This window comes from Cannabis sativa, chromosome X (genome assembly GCF_029168945.1).
Source record: "Cannabis sativa cultivar Pink pepper isolate KNU-18-1 chromosome X, ASM2916894v1, whole genome shotgun sequence".
Taxonomy (NCBI): Eukaryota; Viridiplantae; Streptophyta; class Magnoliopsida; order Rosales; family Cannabaceae; genus Cannabis; species Cannabis sativa.
In genome coordinates this window covers 48,956,442-48,968,642 of record NC_083610.1, presented here as the reverse complement: position 1 = coordinate 48,968,642, position 12,201 = coordinate 48,956,442, and positions in this window count along the sequence as shown.

The window sequence follows — 12,201 nt, the reverse complement described above, 5'->3', positions numbered from 1 at the left end:
ACTGGGTGGAGAGTGTGTATAGACTATAGAAAGTTGAATAGTGTCACTAGGAAAGACCACTTCCCATTACCCTTCATTAACCAAATGCTTGAAAGGTTAGCTAGCCATGCCTATTATTGCTTTCTTGATGGGTATTCAGGATATAACCAAATTCCCATTGCCCCCTAAGATCAAGAAAAGACTACCTTTACTTGCCCTTTTGGAACCTTTGCATATCATCGAATGCCTTTTTGTCTTTGTAATGCTCCTGCAACATTTGAAAAATGTATGATTGCAATATTTACTGATATGTTTGAAAGAAATCTTGAAGTGTTTATGGATGATTTTTCTGTATTTGGAAATTCTTTTGATGATTGTTTGCACCATCTTTCTCTTGTTTTAATTCGTTGCAAAGAAATGAATTTAGTTCTTAATTGGGAAAAATGTCATTTCATGGTTAAAAAGGGTATTGTCTTAGGTCATGTGATTTCATCTCAAGGAATAGAAGTTGATAAAGCAACAACAAATCTTATTTCAAAACTTCCTCCGCCTAAGACAGTAAAAGAAATTAGATCATTCTTAGGCCATGCTGGTTTTTATAGAAGATTCATAAAAGACTTTAGAAAAATTTCACACCCTTTATGTCATTTACTTGGAAAAGAAAATGCTTTTGTCTTTGATAATGAATGCCATGTTGCCTTTGAAAAATTGAAATCCCTTTTGACTAGTGCACCCATTATTCTCCCTCCCGATTGGAATGTTCCTTTTGAAATAATGTGTGATGCTTCTGATTATGCAATTGCTGCTGTTTTAGGACAAAGAATTAACAAGTTACCTCATGTAATATACTATGCTAGCAAAACTTTAAATGAAGCTCAATTGAATTACACTACAACTGAAAAAGAATTGCTTGCTGTTGTGTTTGCATTAGAGAAGTTTAGGTCTTATTTGTTAGGATCTAAAATAATTATCTATTCTGATCATGCCGCATTGAAATATCTCTTGTCAAAAAAAGATGCTAAACCTCGTTTAATCCATTGGATCTTGCTTATACAAGAATTTGATTTAGAGATACGTGATAAAAAAGGTTTTGAAAATGTTGTAGCTGATCATTTGTCTAGAATTGTTGTTGAAAATAATCATGATTCCACCACTATCATTGAAACTTTTCCTGATGAACAACTCATGCATGTATCTTCTTTTCCTTGGTATGCTGATATTGTCAATTATTTGGTCACTGGTGAAATTCCTTCTCATTGGTCTAAACAAGATAAATCTAAATTTTATGCTGAAGTGAAAAATTTCATGTGAGATGATCCTTATTTGTTTAAATATTTCCCTGATCAAATAATAAGAAGATGCATTCCAAACTGTGATCAATCTAAAATCATATCTTTTTGTCATGATCATGCATGTGGTGGACATTTTAGTGGTAAGAAAACAGATTTGAAAATTTTACAATGTGGATTTTATTGGCCTACTATATTTCATGACACTTATATGTATTGCAAATCTTGTGAGCGTTGTCAAAAATTAAGAAGTGTAACTAAAAGAAACATGATGCCTTTGAATCCTATTCTTATTGTTGAAATATTTGATGTTTGGGGCATTGATTTTATGGGTCCATTTCCTAACTCTTTTGGTTATTTGTACATTCTTGTTGGTGTTGATTATGTGTCTAAATGGGTAGAAGCTATTGCATGTAATACTAATGACCACAAAGTTGTGCTTAAGTTTTTGAAAGAAAATATTTTCTCACGCTTTGGTTCACCACGTGCTATCATTAGTGATAATGGTACCCACTTTTGTAATAGGCCTTTTGAACATTTAATGAAACAATATAGAATCACACATAAAGTCACTACACCTTATCACCCACAAACTAGTGGCCAAGTTGAAATATCAAATAGGGAGATTAAGCACATCTTAGAGAAAACTGTCAACCCCACTAGGAAAGATTGGTCCCTAAGACTCATTGATGCATTATGGGCATATCGTACTGCATACAAAACGCCCATTGGAATGTCTCCCTATAGACTTATTTATGGGAAGGCTTGCCACTTACCCGTTGAGTTAGAACCTAGAGCCTATTGGGCTATTAAGCAACTAAACTTTTCATTAGACGAAGCGGGTGAGAAAAGAAAGCTTCAATTGAATGAGTTGGAAGAGCTTAGGCATGATGCATATGACTATTCGAAAAAGTATAAGGACCGAATGAAATTTTACCATGACAAAAATATTTTGAGAAAAGATTTTTCTCCCGGTCAAAAAGTCCTTTTATACAATTCTCGTTTGCATCTCTTTCCGGGAAAGTTACGCTCTAGCTGGGTAGGTCCAAAAATTATTCGCACTGTTTTTCTACATGGAGCCATTGAAATTGAAAATCCTAATAATGGTAACATATTCAAAGTTAATGGACAAAGATTGAAACCATTTTTAGAATTGAAAAATGTTGAAGTGGATGAAATCCTCCTTGAGGATCCAATTTACCATGATTCTTGATTGCTCTTATCAATTATTGGTAAATGTGTGTTTTTCTTTATGTTTTAGATTAACTTTTTGTTTTGATTTTTGTTATCTTTTTGTTGCTCTTGACATGCTCCAAGATGAGGTATGACCATTCTAAACTCTCAATTCTTTTACTTTCAATTTATATTTGTATTTTATTACATTGAGGACAATGCATAAATTAAGTTTAGGGTGGTGAGTTCCTATGGTTATTTCTTTAATTTGCTTATAAATGGTAGAGTATTTTTCACTAAAAAAAAATTGTTGTTTGGATGCTAAAGTAGTTGTATTATATATTTTTATAAAAAAAAACAAAAAAAATATTTATTATTGTTTTTCTAGTAAAAAAAAACGAAAAAAAAATATATATTTATTTTCTATATATATATTTATGCCTTTAAAAAACAAAAAAAAACCATTTGGTGATATCCCTTTTTCCTACAATAATACTTTGATTGAGTTTAATTTTAGTTTATAAAATTATGAATCTTTTTTAAGCTCTGTGTTTAATTCTTGGGTCAATTTTGCATAAAGATTAAATATTGAAAAAAAAATTATTCATCTTGTTATGTGAAATAAATATTTTGTTACAATAATTTTTCCAAAATTCACATAATAATTTGATGAATAGATCTTAGATTTAGAATTTAAAATATATTTTTAAAGCAAGATTGACAATTGAATTAGCTCCATAAGCTTAATTTTTATTCATACTTTATATAAGCTATTTTCAATGTACAATTTTTGAGGACATTTTTGGTATCACTAAAATAAAAAAAAAATGTGTGTTTTTAATTTTTCTTTTGCTTGAGGACTAGCAAAATTTGGGGTTGTGATAACTCTAGGAATTAGAGTTACTTTCACATTTTTTTAAAACTAAAATTGGTTTAGTTCTTGAATTTTAATTAATTTATTAAGTTTTTAATTATTTTTGAATTTATTAGCTTTATTGTAATTTTATATGTTTTGTGTGTTTTTATAATTATTTTATTATAATATGTTATGTGGTATTTATTTTTAATTTTATCTTAGTTTTCTAATTAATTTTATGAATTTTTAGGTGTATTTGGTGGAAAAAGTATGGATTAATTTGAAGAACATGTGAAGAATTTGGGGTCAAAATGCAATTTGCAAAATAAAAATCAGATCAAGCCAATACAATCCCACTCTCGGTCAAAGTCATCACGCAATCCGAGCCGTCCGTTTGAAGATCTAAAGGCCCAGAAGCGTGCGTGTAAGACACCCCAGACAAGCGCAAGTGAAGCTTGCAGGCGTGGTCCCCAGCAGCATCAGCTCCCCCTCCTCCTTCCGCCACGCGGCCCCCTAGTCGCCAGCTCACTAGCCCCACAACGAACCAGCAAGTGCCACGTCCGAGAAGCGTCAGCTTCTCCAATCCAATCCAACTACCCCCTTAAACACCTCTTCACTACCAAAACATCTCTTCATCTCTTCACCCCTAGACGCTTCGCCATTCCACACCATTTCATTCCACACTTTTTATACTTCTACCATTTCCTTCTTACCATTTTTTCTACCATTTTTACATTTTGAGGAGCATGTCAAGTATGTTTATCTTTTGTAATTTTTATCTAGTTATGAGCTTCTAATCTTTTTTCAAGATTATTAAGATAATGATAAAGCAAAATGTAACTAGATAGTGTTTATTTTTGTATGTTGATTTCCTATTTGTGCTTTGAAGTTCATGGTTTTTCTTATCAAAATATGTATTTTTCATCTTCAATATCATGTATTTTTTATTGTTAAAGCATATTTCCACTTAGATCTTCATCATGCAAAAATATAATACTCTTTGATTAAATGTCTTTCATTAAATTGTTTGCATCTAATTCTTAGAACATAAGTATCATATTTTGCCTAAACATAATTTCTTTGATTTTGTGTAGTTTCATTAAATTGTAATACATTTAATGCTTAGAAATTATACATTTTATAAGTAAAGAAAAATCCTACCTTTTTGAAAGAAACTTGTGCTTAAATAGAAAATACATTTTATAAAATATAGTGTGATTTATTTCAACTATATATATGAACTTGGAAATCAATATACTTATAAATACTATTAACTTGCATTTTGTGGATTCTAATATCTGAATAATCTTATTTTACACATCTTATTTGAAAATCATTTTCATACTCACTCATCTTTAATCTTAAGTCTTTTAGTTACTTGTCTTTTATTTTATTTTTCTAAATCAAAATCTCATCAAATATTTGGAGCTAGGTTAGAATATTCTTATTTTATTTGAAATAGTTTCTTTTGATGTTAGTCAACTCCCATGGGTTCGACCTTGCACTTATATGAACACTATATTCTGAAACGATTCGTGCACTTGCGAGTATAAATATTAAAACACTCACTTTTGGGGACAGCAGGGCTCAACAGGCAACCATTGGTGATCGCACAAGGTAGGCCACCGTACTGATAGGAAGGGCTACCAAGTCGCCAATAAACAACCGGCTACTGCTTCCAGTATCCCTTTGGGCGGTTCAAAAGGGTATGCATCTGGGCATACCGCATAAACCCACATTGTTCAGCCGTCCAATCCACGACCATAGGTCTAACCTGTAGGCCAAACATTAGACGCCCAGATGCTGCCGGACTGTCCCTTGGGTGGAGTTATACACACCAACTTTACCCCAACTGAAATTTCTGGCCAACCTGCCGGCCAAACAAGTCAGATGCAAAGGCCACCTAATACTTCAGTATTCGATAGGTTGGGCGTTACACATGACCTAAGGACAGACCTAAATCGAAGAAGGGGCCTGGACGAACAAATGTTCCACTAGTTTTCCACCCAGGCATCGCATCCAAGATCCAGTTCAAAGAGATCCCAATGTGACACAGGTCATTCAACAGGCCGAAAAAGTTCATCCATTTGTGCAAGCACAACTAGATCAACTTAGAAACATGGTGCAAGCCTTGACCGATCCAAAACTCACTGATCTTAAACTTGACCGACCAGGCGGATCACCTTTCTCCCTAGAGATTGAAGTCCTTGAATTATCCCCCAAGTTCAAAATGCCAATCTGGAAAATGTATACAGGGAAAGAGGATCCTTTGGATCTGGTCGTCTACCGTTTGGCCCACAATTTAGACCTGTGGCCTTTGATTGTACGGCTAACGACTGTGAGTTTGTGCGGTATGCCCAGCTGCATACTCTTCTGGTCCGCCTAAGGGAATACTGGATGCAGTAGCTGGTTTTTGATTGGTGACTTGGTAGGCCCTTTTTAACAGTATGGTGGCCTGCCTAGTACAATCATTAATGGCTGCTTGGTGAGCCTTCATAATCTCCATCTCTCGATTCCTCCATTCTATGAATTGATGCCTCTATTCGTCAAATGCAAGATTTATGGTTGCCAGGAGGTCTTCTTGATCATGATGCAAAATGTTATTATGACTTGCATGAGCCCCAGTGCCTCTCACAGATTTTGGATTTTGGTGTCATCTCCAACTTATCTTTGAGTATTAGTTGTGGACAGAACCTCAGTGTTGGGAGTGGAATGATCAACTACCGAACTGGTGTTTCCAGTTTCTTGTAAGCCTAGTGTGATCCCAGTCAGAGGGGAAGTCACTCCGTGGCCTATAGTAGGAGGTTGTGTAGTGACCTGCTCAGGGTTTGTCCTTGGTGGTCCTTTCGTGTTTCCAAGAGTTTGCACATTGGGATCTGTCACCATTGGGTTGCCCTGATCAGTGAGGCCTCCTCTACGGGTTTGTACAACCATCCTATTTACCTGTCAAAACTTAAGACAAAAGACTTGTGTTTTTGCTCTCAATGAGAGCACCAAAATGTTGACCTCCCTTCTAGCCAATGACAGTGAGTCAAATAATAAATTGATTGATTGAGTAATGTAATTAAACAATAAGGTAAAGTGAACACTAGATTTTAAAGAGCTTCGACCCCGTAAGTGTGGTAATAGCCTACTCCCCTTGTGTTGTATTAACTTAAGAGAAGGAACAAATTGTTCTTCCTCTTGAAAGCTCTTACAATTGATCTCTGAGTAACTCTCTTAGATCACTATTTTCTCTCTAGAGTATATATCTGTAGCAATTCTCTCGATCCCTTTCATAGTGAGGCTAGGTCACTATTTATAGAGACTTAATGCCTGAGGGATGGTTTCCCTTTTGCTAATAATGCAAAAAATAAGAAAATACAATGATTCTATAATTACAATATATGAAATAGGAAACTAGGACAGGTTTCCATTTTCCTTTGACTCAATCCCAGGATTATAGGGATTGTCTTCGAGTCTAGACACAACGAGATTAGTCTTTGAAGTCGCCATCTCTTGTATGACATTCGACATAAACATGTTCGTACCTAGTCGGACATCGTCTCCACAATCCTGCTCAGATACCTAACTATCACAGATGCTGGTTAGTCATTTATAGACTGCTAGGGATATCTTCCTCCGCCCAGATATCAGAAATATGGGACACGTGTCATCTGATTCTATTGCCACATCAAGGTACAAAAAATATGATAGCAACCATTGTTTAGCTTTCATAACATTACAGTCTCCCAAAAAGGCTAGAGGCGCTTGCTTACGAAACCGCTCATACAAGGGCTCCATGCGGTTACCAGCAACAGGTTATTCTGCTGACAATATAGGAGCAAGAGCAGCTGACACTTGCTGAGGAGGCATAGCATGAGGATCCTAATGCCTTAGCCTCTAAATTTTTTCATCTTGTTGATTAATTCGGGCTTATATTTCTTCAAACCTTTACTCCCAATCCTGATGAGGCTGTGGTGGATTTTCATAACCACCTCTTTGAAATGTACCACGGCCTTTGCCGCGTCTATGAGGATGTGGAGGATTTTGAACTTCCCGCCGCTTCCAGTCTTAACCATATTTCCCTAACTTCTCATTTTCATCAAGCATCCATATTATAGGACTTAGCATGCGAACCCATAAGTCAGGTAGGTCAGACATCGATCACATACAATCCAATTACTGCATACATGGAATTTTAGGCAATGCAATACTCAGCTAACATATTGCTAACATGCTTCCTATCATGCTTTTCTAATCAAATAAATTATTAAAAAAGTAAAGACTTACTGAACAATGAGTTGACCTTGTCTCTGACGATGAGTGTACATATCTTGACGGTCTTCGGTAAACAACATGGTAGTTCTAATACCGAATCGTAATGCCCTACTTACTTAGGCCTACTACAGTGATTTTCTAATTAATGTGCATGCCTTTGCTAATCAAAGGGTTTCTTTGAAAATTGTGCCAAATTTAAACTTTTAATTAAACTTTAAACTTTTATAAATATATAGCTTTACACAAAAGCCAGGATCTCATTTTAAGATTTAAAGCATTATGCAAAATACATTTTACAAAAGTGTCGCTCCTCGACTACAAAATAAAGACCCGTGTTATCCCGAGACCAAATACTTCAGGTCTAACCATCCTGATATGTACAATCATCCTCAAGCTCTAGACTCACTGATGCTCAGCTTTTGCCTTTCCCTTACCTACACATGTAAACATATCAATGAGTTGATGACTCAAAAAGAAAAGCATAAAACACATAACATATCACTGACTTGTATTTAGGTGCCTATACACCTTTCTATAAGACTTAACAAATAATCAAGAACATTCTTAATGCAACTAAGACCTTTGTACCACATGCTTTAAGTACGCGTCCCGTACTAGTGTCGGTAGGGCTGAATCGCACTTGGAGTATAATTGAGTGTTGTACCACATGAACTTTGTACTCATCCTATACTAGCATTGCTAACGCTGTGTCATACCCATTAACATTATATAGTGTACCAATGCACTCCATACAACAACCGTACTAGTGTTGGTAGTATATAAATCACATAATACAGCATGAATATAACATACTTACACATATACATATACACATTTTATACTAATCTTACATCGTTTACAGATTCAAGTGTGTCGGTCAACCTGAATGGAAATGTCACTTGCTGAATAGAGACCCTAGGTCACATTTACGTAAAATGGGTAAAAAACTTGCTAAAACCTTTTCAGGGACTTAAACTCAAAATTAGAAGTTTTCTTATCAATAAATAGTGTGGTAATACCCTAAATATCGAGAAAACATAAAAATTAAGGCTCCCAAAACTACCCAAACTGGTAAACTGGATCCCCAAAATGGTAAACCATTTTCTAGGATCCTCCGGGGAAAGCAGTTCACTGTTTCTAGAAAAATGGTGGATCATTTTTCTGTATGAATCTCAAAGAGCTTCAAATCTCTCTCAATTCTGCCCCAAACTTCACAGCAAGCTCCAGAATACCTAATTACACCTCAATAGACATAAATCAATCAATAACAACATCCAAAACTCACAGATTTGAAAATTACCATTGTTGAGCCAAGTTTGAGTTCATGAACTTAAAATTTCTCAGCAACTCAAATAGATCTCAAAATCACACCAAACAAGCTTCAAATAACTCAAATGTAACTCAAAAAACAACCCAAGAACAAATAGGATTCATACAGAACCTAATTCCAAAACTTGCATGCTAGAACCAAAGAAAAACTACCAAAACTCAAAGAGAAATGTACTAGGGCTTTACCTTAGGTTTTCTCTTCCAAAACTCCTTGAATTCAAGTTGAATTCTATGAGAAATCAGTGAAGAAAAACTTGGTTCTTGCTGGTTTCTTTTAGAACTGAAAAAGTGAGTGAGAGAGAGAGAGATAGAGAGAGAGCTTGAAGGAAAAATGTGTTTATTTTCTATTTTAAGAAAAATGAATAAATCTTAACATTATCTTATTTCCTTAATTACAATATTTTAGCTAGAAAATGCTAAGGTTCACTACTAAACCCACTAAAAGACAAAGCTACAACTTAGGTAAAATCACCATTTACCGATTACTTTGTTGGGCTTTGTGTCCTAAATAAAACTTTATTTCAATGTAATCTTTGCCATTCAATTATCAATAAAGAAATAGAATTCATTACTTATTTAGTATGTCATTTTGTTCATGTGATCATTTATATGTTTATTTGATTTATAAATTCATCCAAATCCCTATCACATTGATATTCTTATTTATTGCGCTGTCAACACAGTGGAAAGTAATCAAGTTTATGTGATTAAATGTATTCTTAGATTTATCAGTACACAAGGTTTAACTGATATGATAATCTACAACATAGTTTACTTGCACCTTGGATAAGTGCTATGTCCTTTCCAGGGCATTAGTTAAAGTAAAGCTTGGGTTGGATGCATAGAGTATGCATTGGAAGGGATCGATATTGAACTTGGATTATATATGATAAATTTACCGTAATATCTATTCAATTTAATATCACCTAGTTGATCCTAGATCAAATGATCTTAATCCTAACATGGTTAGGTTCGATCTCAAGAGTATTATTTGTGTTCTTTGATTTGTTAGTTAAGCCTACCTTTTGGTCTGGGTGATACGTACATTTTGGGAACATAGTAGTACAATTGAGTGGGAGCGCTAATCATAGATTTGGAATCTATAGCTTCTATCTAGACATAGAAGTGAAAGGATGATTTTCTTCGAGCTTGGCTAAACATAGATAAATGGTTGAGTACTCATTTCAGTGATTATATTAGTTCACTGAAATATTATTTATAGGTAGTGTTTTAAGGATAAAATACATTGAAGGGTGTAACGATAAATTAATTCCTATGCAATGTAGATCATCTATAGAGGATCATTGATTATTGGGATTATAACATAGATAATTAATAGTGTATCTATATCGTGGAACATATAGAGCGTTCTATGTAACTGAGAGTGCAATTCCAAGTTCTATGGTGGATGCAATAAGGAATCAACAAGTTAGTGGATTTACTTGGTAAATTCTAGATCTGCTTATTGGAAGCTCGGTTATATAGGCCCATGGTCCCCATACTAGTTGAGACAAACTGCTTGTAAGACTCAATTAATTGATTTTAGTTAATCAATTATAATTCTAAAATTAGACTATGTCTAGTTTATGAATTTTTCACTAAGATATGGCTTGATTGTGAAGAAATAGTATTTTAGGGTTTATTTGTTAATTAAGAGACTTTATGGAGTCTAATTAATAAATATTATAAATGACAATTTTATTTGATAATTATTTTAATTATTAGATAAATAGTTTTGGCATTGATAGGGTTGAAAGTGCAAAAAGTGGTATTTGTGAAAAATAGATAAAATAATTGAGAAAAGTGACAAAAACCAAACTAGTGTAGGGCCCACTATGTGGCCGACCACTAGATGGCTTTTCCACTCTATTTTTATCAATTTTTAATTCCTAATAATTCAACCCTAACTCTATTAGAAAATAGTATAAAAGGAAGGCTATGGTCTCATTATCGAACTAATGCTTCCAAAGATAAAAACGTATTTTTCTCTCTAGGTTTATGAGACCTCTTCCTTCTTCTTCTTCTTTCTCTATTCGAAATACTATAGCCTCTCTTACAAATAATTTCAAGCCTTAGTGATTGAGTGCATACCCAGGGGCGGAGCCACAGCCAAGGAAAAGGTGGCTATGGCCTCCCAACAATTTTAATATCCCTTTATATATATATGTAAATATTTATATATTTATAAGTAAAAATACATATATAAATAGAAACATACTAATTAATATATATATAGATATATAATATATACAAGAGTAAAGTGTATAGACAACTAATAATATATATAGTGTAAATTAAGTGTTTAATTTATTAAAAATAAAATATATATTAAATTTTAATAAAAATACTATAGAAATTGAATTATTTTTAGAAGTGAATTGACATAAATTTAAATTTATATGAATAGAAGATAATAAAATAAGATAATTGCTTATTAATTATTATTTTTTTCTTCTACTATTTCTACTACCTATTATTGTTATATTTTTTTTTTTACATATTTAGCTCAAAATCATTCACTAATTGATAACTTTTATCATTAAAGTAGAAGTTGAGATTTATAATCTCCTCTAATTAAGTGTTAAATTTTGTTAAATATAAAATTATTTCGTTGATATATATATTTTAATTTTATAAAATTTTAATCAAATTTAAAATTTAACTTTAACGTATGCTTTAATTACAAGTATATTAATATTTTTAATTTGAATAATATATAAATTTTTTATTTTATACTAAATTTTAAAATTTGGCCCCCCTTGCATTCAAGTCCTGGCTCCGCCCTTGTGCATACCCACACATATCAAGCAAGTCCTCAATCATAATGTGTAAGATTGTGAAGAATCCAAACACAAGGAAGGAGTTTTGGGCTCAGCTATTGGTATTACTCTGCTACAGAAAGGATACAAGGGTTAGAGATCTGAGCGGAATGAGTCATTTAATTCCGCTGCAACCACTGTAAGGTTTCTCATACCTTTTATGTGTTTATTTTATATCGTTTTAGAAGTTCATATTTAGGATGTTAAAAACATACTTGTTAGTAAATCTAGATCGTGGTAAAATATATTCCAACAACTAGTATCAGAGCCATGTTCATTGATTTACTTTCAAGAAATTTGGACTTAAAACGATATATGTATGATTTGGATGTGATTCATGTTGATCTATGTGTTTTTGATGATTGTTTGATGTTTGTAAATTTTTTACAAAAAATAATTTGAATTTTATTCTAGAATTAATTTTGTTGGATATTATGAAAAAATTAAACAATTCATTTTTTTTACAGAACTCAATTTCGATTTTATTTGAATTAGT